The sequence below is a fragment of the Ambystoma mexicanum genome, chromosome 5q (assembly GCF_040938575.1).
Source record: "Ambystoma mexicanum isolate Mex_15411 chromosome 5q, UKY_AmexF1_1, whole genome shotgun sequence".
Lineage (NCBI taxonomy): Eukaryota > Metazoa > Chordata > Amphibia > Caudata > Ambystomatidae > Ambystoma > Ambystoma mexicanum.
Window position 1 is genome coordinate 227,365,405 of NC_090933.1, and position 12,332 is coordinate 227,377,736.

Consider the following 12,332-nt stretch of genomic DNA (forward strand, 5'->3'; position numbering starts at 1 on the left):
GGATGCCTAGCATGGTATCAAAAGGCTGACCATACACCTGTGTATTGACAGGCAGTGTTGACTGGCATCAACAGCTTAATGTGATTCAAATTACAACACTGCAAATGATGCTGGGACAGTAAGCAGGACACATGATGAAAACTCTGGATTCCACCCATGTGTGAAGAAGACACAACAAGAGTTGGACAGAGTCATTGGCCATTGAACAGGCTGAGGCCTGTGAGCCACACAGATTGTCAGAGCCTAAACATGTGTGCAACGCAGGACTGAGCCACAGTTGACATGGGGAGGCCGATGAGATAGCAGGCAATGTATGTAACCAAGGACTCATATTACAGTTATCATCCAGTCAAGGACACATAGGGGCATGCGTGCAATGCACATGGAGCATGAATGGGCACTCATGTCCCTGTGGGATATCTGACCCATGCACAGTACAAGTGAGATACCCTGCATCGAGTACTAAGGCTGTACCACACGGCATATGTCTGGCAGTTTCTACGCTGGAAGTTAAAATCTACACAGGACACATGAACAAGAAGCTACACATTGGCAAGATTGAAGCAGACCAGTGCAAAGGTGGAACTGGGGTGCAGAGTGGCGGAGGAGGGGCAAGGGAGCATGCCCACATGGAGTCCCGCATGCAGGCAGAGGAGACATGCATGACGGAAGCATTGCATTACTTACACATCAGAACCATGTACACGTCACATGTAGCAGCAATCATGCACAACACATCCCACAAGTGAAACAAACACGTCCTCAACAAACACACATCAACACTCACTGGACTGGGCATCAAAGTCCAGCATCTCTCCCACTCCTTCGACCAATTCAGGTGGTATGAACTCCGCAACGAGAGCCTCATGCGAAGTGAGTTCTTCCTCCTCTGGTGCAGGCCCACCGCCAGTCACCAGAGTCAAGTTGTAATTTGAGGCACGCTTAGCCTTAGTGTTGCGCTTGATGTCATTCCAACGCTTTTTGCACTCCTGCGCCGTGCGCACCTCATGGCCGAATGAACTGACATGTTCCGCAACATGCTTCCAGTGGGTGTCACGTTGGGCAGCCGTAGTCTGACTATTGGCACCCACTAGCATGTCACGGCTGTGGCCCCGCACGTAGTCCACAAGGAAGTCCAGTTCCTGCTTACAGAAAGGCTTCTTCCTCGACGTGCAGGAGGTCGTGGCTGTGTGTGGGGTCCCAGCCTTTGCTGCAGGTGCAACCTTCCTCCTCTTGAACTGTGGCGCAGACCCTGGCTGGCTAATGCCACCCTGACCAGTATGGCCAGTGGGTTCGGTGGATTGAGCCAAGGGAGTGGCAGGTGGAGGGATGACCAAAGGCCTGACTTGTGTCAGTGGCAGCTGGGTGCCCACTAATGGACCCTGCGCAGCAACATCAGCTGTGGTCTGCCAACCAGGACCGTCAATGACCGCAACGGTCCTGGTTGGCAGACTCACAAACGGGGTGCTGTTGGGTGCATCTGCCCCTGCACTTGCCAACACCAGGCTGTTCGGGGCAGCAGATGACATGACTGCCCCAGGGACAAGTGTCTTGGTCTGAGCAGCCCGGCGTGCCCCTATGGTTTCCCCCCTGGCCTGTTGGAGATCTACCAGGGCTCTTCAAGTGCCAATGCAGCCTGTGCTGGCAGACCCTGAGCCTGGGTGGCGGTGTCCACAGCTGCACCTGCAGTTACCACTACCCTTGGGCCCGTGGCAGTCGATGGAACGGACTGCCGGGTCGTACGGGTGCCAGTGCCAGATGCAGGAGCTGCATCCCCCGGAACCACAGGGGGTGGTGGCATGGCTGCACCGACACATGGCACAACATTGTGCTCAAGTGGCGCACCCCTGCCTCTTCCCCCTCTGTGGCTGCCCTGGACACCCTGGAGTCCCCCTACTCCCTGGTTACCACGGCCACGTCCCGACCATGCCCGCCACGAGGAGGACGCCCAGCTGAGGCGCCCCTCACCTTTGGTGCCCTCCCAACCATGGCACAGATGTAGTAGTGCTGGCACAGATGGAGTGGTGCCAATGGGAGGTGTACACCACAATTGACCTGGGCAATTGGGGTGAAGGGGGTGGGAAGCAAGATGTTAACAGCCCCCCTGCACCTGCAAGGCTGTATGTGACCCCGGTGATGTGGTGACGGGTCACGCAATGCTCAGGCACCCCAAAACTGCAGTAAATCCGTGCACGCAACCCTGCATCCTACGTGCGTGGATTCAACCTCCCGCAGTACACGGTGGCACCCAGTAACACGAATAACGCGTACGTGTGGGACACGCAGGCTACTATGACATCTAAAATGGGTGTGATACACAGGGGCACCCGCAGTTGGAAAAAGAGCGTGTGCGACTCACCGTCTGACTAGCGCGATGCAGAAAAACACACGTAGCCAATACCCCCGCCAAAAGAAGAGATACGTCCTTGATAGCTGTGAAGTTGTGATGGCGTGCGAAACAACAGGAAGCAGCAACACATGTCGGTCTCCACGAAAGGCACGTACAGCGAACTGCTGGGCACGCTCACCTTTAACCCGTGCTGAGGGAAACGCACGCGCTCCTCACGTCACTTACGCACATGGGCCCTTTCCTCGTATTACACGCGGATGTGCAGTTTTCCACGCACGCTTACGCGCATGGGCCCTTTCCTCGTATTGCACGCGGACGTGCAGTTTTTCATGCGCGCTTACGCGCATGGGCCCTTTCCTCATATTACACACGGACGTGCAGTTTTTCACGCGCGCTGAAATGCCCATGCACGTCTATACGTGTCACGTCACAGGGGCGCTTGCGCTTGAGGGGCCTTATGTCCAATGAAAATGCGTATGCGTGCAGACGCGCATACGCGCTAAGGGCCTTTCCTCGAATTACACGCTGACGTGCAGACTTTTCACGTGCCAAATCACTCCGTATCAAGCTGGCCATGCGTAAGCACACGGAAGACCATGCTCCTGCCCAGAAGGCCCGAACTACTGCCCCCCAGAGCCCCAAGCACGCTCCCACCTGCCATCTGCTGCTGCCTGACTGCCTGCTGCCCACGTGCCCTGCCATTTGCTGCCTGCACATCAGCCAGGGGTGCTGTTGCTGTGACCACCCCTGTTGGAACCGAAGACTCCCGACTGGGATTCCATCGCTCCACAGCCCAGCCCCAGGACCCAGTTGCCCACCCACTCCTGCCTCTGGGGTTGTCATGTCGGGGCAAACACCATCTGAGACCACTCACAACCCCCGGCCAGAGAGGCAGAGGGGCACCAGCTTCAGTGCCACCGAAGTTGGTGTCCTGGTGGAGCAAGTCCTGGGGCAGTATGATGGCCTCTTCGGAAGTTCCCGCGCCGACAAGGAAGGACGGACTCGGATCTGGACTGACATCGTGACTGCCATCAACGCGGAGGGGGTGGCAGTCCGCGACTTACAACATGTCAAGAAGCGCTGGGAGGACTTCTGGTCCAGGACCCTGAACAAGGCCCGGCGCTTCTTGAAGGCAGCGGATGCCAAGGGGCGCTGGGGCCACTTGTCGGAAGAACAGATGAGGGTCCTGGAACGCATATCCCCAGCGCTCCACTTCTAGATCCTTGAGAGGCAGACCCGTCTGGAGTCGAGCGGTAAATGTACATGCATCCTGATTATGAGCAGTGCGTGTGGTGATTTTTCAGTAGTGTGCAGGTTGCACATCTGTTTGTATGGGGTCGAGTATGGGTGGGGGTGTACAGGGCCGTAGGGCTAACACATGCGAGGGCTGGAATGTCTGAGACATGGATGGTGCTTGTGTGTGTAGGCTTGCATGCCAAATGCAGTTGTGTGGGCACACATGTTTGGATGAATGTGTATGTAAGTAGACATGTCCGTGATGTCACGCATGTATGTTGTTTTCGGCTGCATGTATCAGCACTGTGTACATGTGCATGTGTGTGTATTTGACAAGGGTGCAACAGTGATGCAATATGGATGCATGTGACAGCAGTATGTGGAAGCCTGATTGGCAGATGTGACATGGATGCCCGTCTGAACACTGCGACACTTGGCAGAGATGTACACATGCATGCAAGTGTGGTGGTGTGTGTACATGTGTGGTGCACTTCCTGTGTTGCATGTGATGTCTGGCTCACCTTTGGCTGCTCATGCTGTTGTATGTGTATGGATGGTGCTGGCAGTTGCGATATGGCTGTGGTATGGCTCATGTGTGCGAGTTGAAATGACATGTGTGTTGGGGATTGTGGTGACATGTCTGAGGTTTGCCAATGCCACTCATGTACAACTGTCATGTGTGTATGTGTCCATTGTACAGTGCCCTGATGCCTGTGTTTTGTTTCTCCCTGTCTGCAGCGTCAACTGATGAAGAGGGCGGAGAAGGTGCTGTGGAGCACAGCGGCGGGGATCCCACAGCCAGCCGGAGACGCATGGCCCGGCTCCCCTCCCATGTTGTCATCTCGTCGGGGAGTGAGGAGTCCGGTGCCGCGTCCCAGGCCGCAGCTGCCGGGGGGAGGTCCAAGAGGCGGAGTTTGGAGTTGGACTCCTCGGCAGCAGAAGGGGCAGCTGGGACCCCACAGGGCCCAACAGGGGAAGATGGCACGGAGTCATCCAGGTTGGTGGGGGGTTTGGTGGAGGAGGAGGTCGTGCAAGCACCAGAGACGGGGTCTGGAGGTGGGGATCCTACTGGTGCTAGTGGTGCAGTGCAGGACCAGGGACAGGAGGCAGCACAGGCCGCCGCGGAGGTGCCTGTGTGCAATCCTGTCCCTGATCCTGTCCCTGCATATTCTTGCACCAGCAGGGATGCCTACGTCCAGACCCGTTTTCAGGCAGGGGATGAGCTCACGTCAACTGGCCTTCCTCTGTCTGCGGACGTGGCTATCCGGGTCCGGGTTGAGCCTGTCCTGGCTGGTGTGGCGTTGCGTCAAAGGGCCATGCGAGGTGACCTGCAGTCTTTTCATGAGGAGACTGCACGTCATCTTGAATGGCTCGTTGACCACGTCAGCCTGCTGGGACAGGTCACCCAGGCCGGATTCCTCTGTCTGATGGGGCTTGCTACGACCCCCTCCTCAACTGGACCCCCTATGCGCCAGTCGTCCTCCGTGCCATCTTCCCACCCATCAGTCACCTGGGTGCCCTGTGGAGCTGCCTCTGACGGTGCGGCCAGGCTGGTGGAGGAAGCATCCCTGCCACAGATGGGAGTCGGACGTCCAGCAGGGGTGGCCACATCTACGACTGCACCCCAGCCGGCGGAGGATGTGCAGGCAGCAGGAGGAAGTGCACGGGCAGAGGCACAGCAGCAGCAGCAACGTGGTGGGAGCCATGAAGGCTCGGGGCCTTCAACATCGGAGGGGCAGGCATCGGCCGGAGGGCAGGATGACCCAGGACAGAGAGTGTCTTCTGTGTGGCAGCGGTTGGGCCACGCCATAGATGCGGAGCGGCAGCGGGCGGAAGAGGCATGGCTCACAATGGTCAGGGCGGAGAACTCCATGCGGAGGGCCCTGAGGCGGGCCGAGTGCCTCGAGGCAATCTGCAGGTGTTTGGAGGTGGACACGTTGACGGCCCTGCGGACCCTTGGAGCCATGGAGGAGGACCGCCTCCGGGACATTGAGGAGGAGTTCGATGATGCCCTGGCCCGGGACATCCACAAGTGAGCCGTGAAACTAGCCTGCTGCCCTTGTACATAGTTATGTAGGTAGTGTTAGGTTTCATTTTTGTTTTGATTTTATTTGGACCTGTCGGACATTGGCCACATTTTTGTATATAGTTTATTTTATTAGTTAGTGTAGTTAGATAGGTTTCCTTTCTTTTGTTGGGATAATGGACCCTGGCTTGTTCCCATGTACATAGTTCACTGTTGGATTGTATTTTTTTTTCACATTTTAACCATGGAGCAATGGCTTTCTTTTTTATTTCCCATTCGATTTTGTTTTGTGGACATTGACTTTGGAAACCATTACTTTGGAATTTTATTTTTGGTTTTGCTTTTTTTCACAGACATGCTTCTTTTAATTTTTGTACATTCACATTTCTGTTTCTTCATTTTTGATTCTATTTATGTTTCCTTTAATACATATTTTTTTGGTGGACTTCAATGTGTGGTATCTCATTGGTTTCATGCATTTCATGATATGGGTTTTGAGATTCACTGACACCCATTGGGTGTATGTGAGGGAAATGTGTTTGTTTTGGAACTTGCAATTGGTGTTCTGTGATGAAATTGCAAATTATGAGTGGGTGTATGGAATACTCGGGTGGGTGTTTTGCATTTGGAGGCTGACCATAGGGACCAGGGATCTAGATTGTGATGACATGTTGGCTGGGGAACATGAGTTGCACATGGGTGGGGGCCTGCTGGCAGGTGCCCCACAGTGCTGGGGGGTGGGGGTGGTGGGGAACATGAGTTGGACATGGGTGGGGGCCTGCTGGCAGGTGCCCCACAGTGCTGGGGGGTGGGGGTGGTGGGAGACATGGGTGGGGGCCTGGTGGAGGCTGCCCCTGGTGGCTGGGGGGTGGGGGTGCTGGGAGACATGGGTGGGGGCCTGGTGGAGCCTGCCCCTGCACTGCTGGGGGGGGTGGGTGTGGTGGGAGACATGGGTGGGGGTCTGGTGGAGGCTGCCCCTGGTGGCTGGGGGGTGGGGGTGCTGGGAGACATGGGTGGGGGCCTAGTGGAGGCTGCCCCTGCACTGCTGGGGGGTGGGGTGGTGAGAGACATGGGTGGGGGCCTAGTGGAGGCTGCCCCTGGTGGATGGGGGGTGGGGGTGCTGGGAGACATGGGTGGGGGCCTGGTGGTGGGTGCCCCTGGTGGCTGGGGGGTGGGGGTGCTGGGAGACATGGGTGGGGGCCTGGTGGTGGGTGCCCCTGGTGGCTGGGGGGTGGGGGTGCTGGGAGACATGGGTGGGGGCCTGGTGGAGGCTGCCCCTGGTGGCTGGGGGGTGGGGGTGCTGGGAGACATGGGTTGGGTCTGGTGGTGGGTGCCCCTGCACTGCTGGGGGGTGGGGGTGCCGGGAGACATGGGTGGGGGCCTGCTGGCAGGAGCCCCACAGTGCTGGGGGGTGGGGGTGGTGGGGAACATGAGTTGGACATGGGTGGGGGCCTGCTGGCAATTGCCCCACAGTGCTGGGGGGTGGGGGTGGTGGGAGACATGGGTGGGGGCCTGGTGGAGGCTGCCCCTGGTGGCTGGGGGGTGGGGGTGCTGGGAGACATGGGTGGGGGCCTGGTGGAGGCTGCCACTGTACTGCTGGGGGGGTGAGGGTGGTGGGAGACATGGGTGGGGGCCTGGTGGAGGCTGCCCCTGGTGGCTGGGGGGTGGGGGTGCTGGGAGACATCGGTGGGGGCCTGGTGGAGGCTGCCCCTGCACTGCTGGGGGGTGGGGGTGGTGGGAGACATGGGTGGGGGCCTGGTGGAGGCTGCCCCTGGTGGCTGGGGGGTGGGGGTGCTGGGAGGCATGGGTGGGGGCCTGGTGGTGGGTGCCCCTGCACTGCTGGGGGGTGGGGTGCTGGGAGACATGGGTGGCGGCCTGCTGGCAGGTGGCACACAGTGCTGGGGGGTGGGGGTGGTAGGAGACATGGGTGGGGGCCTGGTGGAGGGTGCCCCACAGTGCTGGGGGGTGCGGGTGGTGGGAGACATGGGTGGGACCTGGTGGAGGGTGCCCCTGGTAGCTGGGGGGTGGGGGTGCTGGGAGACATGGGTGGGGGCCTGGTGGAGGCTGCCCCTGCACTGCTGGGGGGGTGTGGGTAGTGGGAGACATGTGTGGGGGCCTGGTGGAGGCTGCCCCTGGTGGCTGGGGGGTGGGGGTGCTGGGAGACATGGGTGGGGGCCTGGTGGAGGCTGCCCCTGCTCTGCTGGGGGGTGGGGGTGGTGGGAGACATGGGTGGGGGCCTGGTGGAGACTGCCCCTGGTGGCTGGGGGGTGGGGGTGCTGGGATACATGGGTGGGGGCCTGGTGGTGGGTGCCCCTGGTGGCTGGGGGGTGGGGGTGCTGGGAGACATGGGTGGGGGCCTGGTGGAGGCTGCCCCTGGTGGCTGGGGGGTGGGGGTGCTGGGAGACATGGGTGGGGGCCTGGTGGTGGGTGCCCCTGCACTGCTGGGGGGTGGGGGTGCTGGGAGACATGGGTGGGGGCCTGCTGGCAGGTGCCCCACAGTGCTGGGGGGTGGGGTGGTGGGGAACATGAGTTGGACATGGGTGGGGGCCTGCTTGCAGGTGCCCCACAGTGCTGGGGGCTGGGGGTGGTGGGAGACATGGGTGGGGGCCTGGTGGAGGCTGCCCCTGGTGGCTGTGGGGTGGGGGTGCTGGGAGACATGTGTGTGGGCCTGGTGGAGGCTTCCCCTGCACTGCGGGGGGTGGGGGGGGTGGGAGACATGGGTGGGTGCCTGGTGGAGGCTGCCCCTGGTGGCTGGGGGGTGGGGGTGGTGGGAGACATGGGTGGGGGCCTGGTGGAGGCTGCCCCTGCACTGCTGGGGGTAGGGGGTGGTGGGAGACATGGGTGGGGGCCTGGTGGAGGCTGCCCCTGGTGGCTGGGGGGTGGGGGTGCTGGGAGACATGGGTGGGGGCCTGGTGGAGGCTGCCCCTGGTGGCTGGGGGGTGGGGGTGCTGGGAGACATGGGTGGGGGCCTGGTGGAGCCTGCCCCTGCACTGCTGGGGGGGTGGGTGTGGTGGGAGACATGGGTGGGGGTCTGGTGGAGGCTGCCCCTGGTGGCTGGGGGGTGGGGGTGCTGGGAGACATGGGTGGGGGCCTAGTGGAGGCTGCCCCTGCACTGCTGGGGGGTGGGGTGGTGGGAGACATGGGTGGGGGCCTAGTGGAGGCTGCCCCTGGTGGATGGGGGTGGGGGTGCTGGGAGACATGGGTGGGGGCCTGGTGGTGGGTGCCCCTGGTGGCTGGGGGGTGGGGGTGCTGGGAGACATGGGTGGGGGCCTGGTGGAGGCTGCCCCTGGTGGCTGGGGGGTGGGGGTGCTGGGAGACATGGGTTGGGTCTGGTGGTGGGTGCCCCTGCACTGCTGGGGGGTGGGGGTGCCGGGAGACATGGGTGGGGGCCTGCTGGCAGGAGCCCCACAGTGCTGGGGGGTGGGGGTGGTGGGGAACATGAGTTGGACATGGGTGGGGGCCTGCTGGCAATTGCCCCACAGTGCTGGGGGGTGGGGGTGGTGGGAGACATGGGTGGGGGCCTGGTGGAGGCTGCCCCTGGTGGCTGGGGGGTGGGGGTGCTTGGAGACATGGGTGGGGGCCTGGTGGAGGCTGCCACTGTACTGCTGGGGGGGTGAGGGTGGTGGGAGACATGGGAGGGGGCCTGGTGGAGGCTGCCCCTGGTGGCTGGGGGGTGGGGGTGCTGGGAGACATCGGTGGGGGCCTGGTGGAGGCTGCCCCTGCACTGCTGGGGGGTGGGGGTGGTGGGAGACATGGGTGGGGGCCTGGTGGAGGCTGCCCCTGGTGGCTGGGGGGTGGGGGTGCTGGGAGGCATGGGTGGGGGCCTGGTGGTGGGTGCCCCTGCACTGCTGGGGGGTGGGGTGCTGGGAGACATGGGTGGCGGCCTGCTGGCAGGTGGCCCACAGTGCTGGGGGGTGGGGGTGGTAGGAGACATGGGTGGGGGCCTGGTGGAGGGTGCCCCACAGTGCTGGGGGGTGCAGGTGGTGGGAGACATGGGTGGGACCTGGTGGAGGGTGCCCCTGGTAGCTGGGGGGTGGGGGTGCTGGGAGACATGGGTGGGGGCCTGGTGGAGGCTGCCCCTGCACTGCTGGGGGGGTGTGGGTAGTGGGAGACATGTGTGGGGGCCTGGTGGAGGCTGCCCCTGGTGGCTGGGGGGTGGGGGTGCTGGGAGACATGGGTGGGGGCCTGGTGGAGGCTGCCCCTGCTCTGCTGGGGGGTGGGGGTGGTGGGAGACATGGGTGGGGGCCTGGTGGAGGCTGCCCCTGGTGGCTGGGGGGTGGGGGTGCTGGGATACATGGGTGGGGGCCTGGTGGAGGCTGCCCCTGGTGGCTGGGGGGTGGGGGTGCTGGGAGACATGGGTGGGGGCCTGGTGGTGGGTGCCCCTGCACTGCTGGGGGGTGGGGGTGCTGGGAGACATGGGTGGGGGCCTGCTGGCAGGTGCCCCACAGTGCTGGGGGGTGGGGTGGTGGGGAACATGAGTTGGACATGGGTGGGGGCCTGCTTGCAGGTGCCCCACAGTGCTGGGGGCTGGGGGTGGTGGGAGACATGGGTGGGGGCCTGGTGGAGGCTGCCCCTGGTGGCTGTGGGGTGGGGTGCTGGGAGACATGTGTGTGGGCCTGGTGGAGGCTTCCCCTGCACTGCGGGGGGTGGGGGTGGTGGGAGACATGGGTGGGTGCCTGGTGGAGGCTGCCCCTGGTGGTTGGGGGGTGGGGGTGCTGGGAGACATGGGTGGGGGCCTGGTGGAGGCTGCCCCTGCACTGCTGGGGGTAGGGGGTGGTGGGAGACATGGGTGGGGGCCTGGTGGAGGCTGCCCCTGGTGGCTGGGGGGTGGGGGTGCTGGGAGACATGGGTGGGGGCCTGGTGGAGGCTGCCCTGGTGGCTGGGGGGTGGGGGTGCTGGGAGACATGGGTGGGGGCCTGGTGGTGGGTGCCCCTGCACTCCTGGGGGGTGGGGGTGCTGGGAGACATGGGTGGGGGCCTGCTGGCAGGTGCCCCACAGTGCTGGGGGGTGGGGGTGGTGGGGAACATGAGTTGCACATGGGTGGGGGCCTGCTGGCAGATGCCCCACAGTGCTGGGGGGTGGGGGTGGTGGGAGACATGGGTGGGGGCCTGGTGGAGGCTGCCCCTGGTGGCTAGGGGGTGGGGGTGGTGGGAGACATGGGTGGGGGCCTGGTGGAGGCTGCCCCTGGTGGCTGGGGGCCGGGGGTGCTGGGAGACATGGGTGGGGGCCTGGTGGAGGCTGCCCCTGCACTGCTGGGGGGTGGGGTGGTGGGAGACATGGGTGGGGGCCTGGTGGAGGCTGCCCCTGGTGGCTGGGGGCTGGGTGTGCTGGGAGACATGGGTGGGGGCCTGGTGGTGGGTGCCCCTGGTGGCTGGGGGGTGGGGGTGCTCAGAGACATGGGTGGGGGCCTGGTGGAGGCTGCCCCTGGTTGTCCTGGGGGTTGGGGGTGCTGGGAGACATGGGTGGGGGCCTGGTAGTGGGTGCCCCTGCACTGCTCGGGGGTGGGGGTGCTGGGAGACATGGGTGGGGGCCTGCTGGCAGGTGCCCCACAGTGCAGGGGGGTGGGGGTGTGGAAGCAGAAAAATTGATATGAGGCCGGGAAGCCCAAAGGAAACACATCAACACAGGTTACAAAGAACATACAAAGCGCTTTATTCAAAGATACAACAATTACCAAAAGTCAATTGACAAACGGATAGCTATTCGGCCCTCAGAGTAACAGAACGAACTATCAACGGTAGTTTGCCGTGTTAGTGTGAGAGACCGTACATTGGGATACTCAGGTTTTTATACTTTTTATCCAGCTCTGGCCAACCCCCTCGCGGGTTAAACATTCTTGGAACCAGGCCTAGAGTTCGTTGCCAGGTCACTCCCATAATGTATGCATTTCATCAGTTCCGCTGATACAGTTGTTCATTTACACATAGGTCAGGGATAGGACAAGGTCTCAGTTCGCGACCCCAACAAGTGGCCTGCGGGCATATTACTTATTCATGTGTACGGAGGTCACAACGGCCAGGATCCCACTCGAAATGTCATTCGGCCTCCATTTTGTTGTTCAGGGTGACTTCTACACTACAAGAGAACCCAAAATGGCGGCTAAATCCAAGATGGCGATTTACACAATACATTAAGGTCAAGACCTTGCCACGGAATCTATTTACACAATGTTTTTTACACAACTTGGCGTAGGCCAACATACATTCAAACAATGCGATAGGAGTTATAATATTATTTCGATTTCGACAGACCCTCCTTTTGGCCTATGCCAAGTGCTAAACATAATTCCTAATACTTTTGAAAATAACTCCATGTGTTATCATCCATAGATTCCGCATCATTGTCTGTAATGTCATTAGCCATAAGGTTGTTCATAAAAACCTCTTGTAACATGAATTCTTTAGATGCTGTATCTGGGGTATATATTTTATGGCTTATTGCGCTCACTGCTTGAGCACAACACCCCCCTATCATTCCACACATACTTGGAAGGCATTGAAAACAGCAACAAAGAAATAACAGAATCCCTAAAATAACCAGAATAACGGAAAGCACCTTCCAACCCCACGATCGCAAAGAATCCCAGAACCAAGTACTAAGGTTCCAGTCTCCTACAGGGATATGGACTTCAGAACTGAGAGTATACAAGTTCTGAATTGCTTTAAAAATTGTTGGCGAGGAGTCTGGTACGAAAACACAACAAGCGGACCCCACTAATTT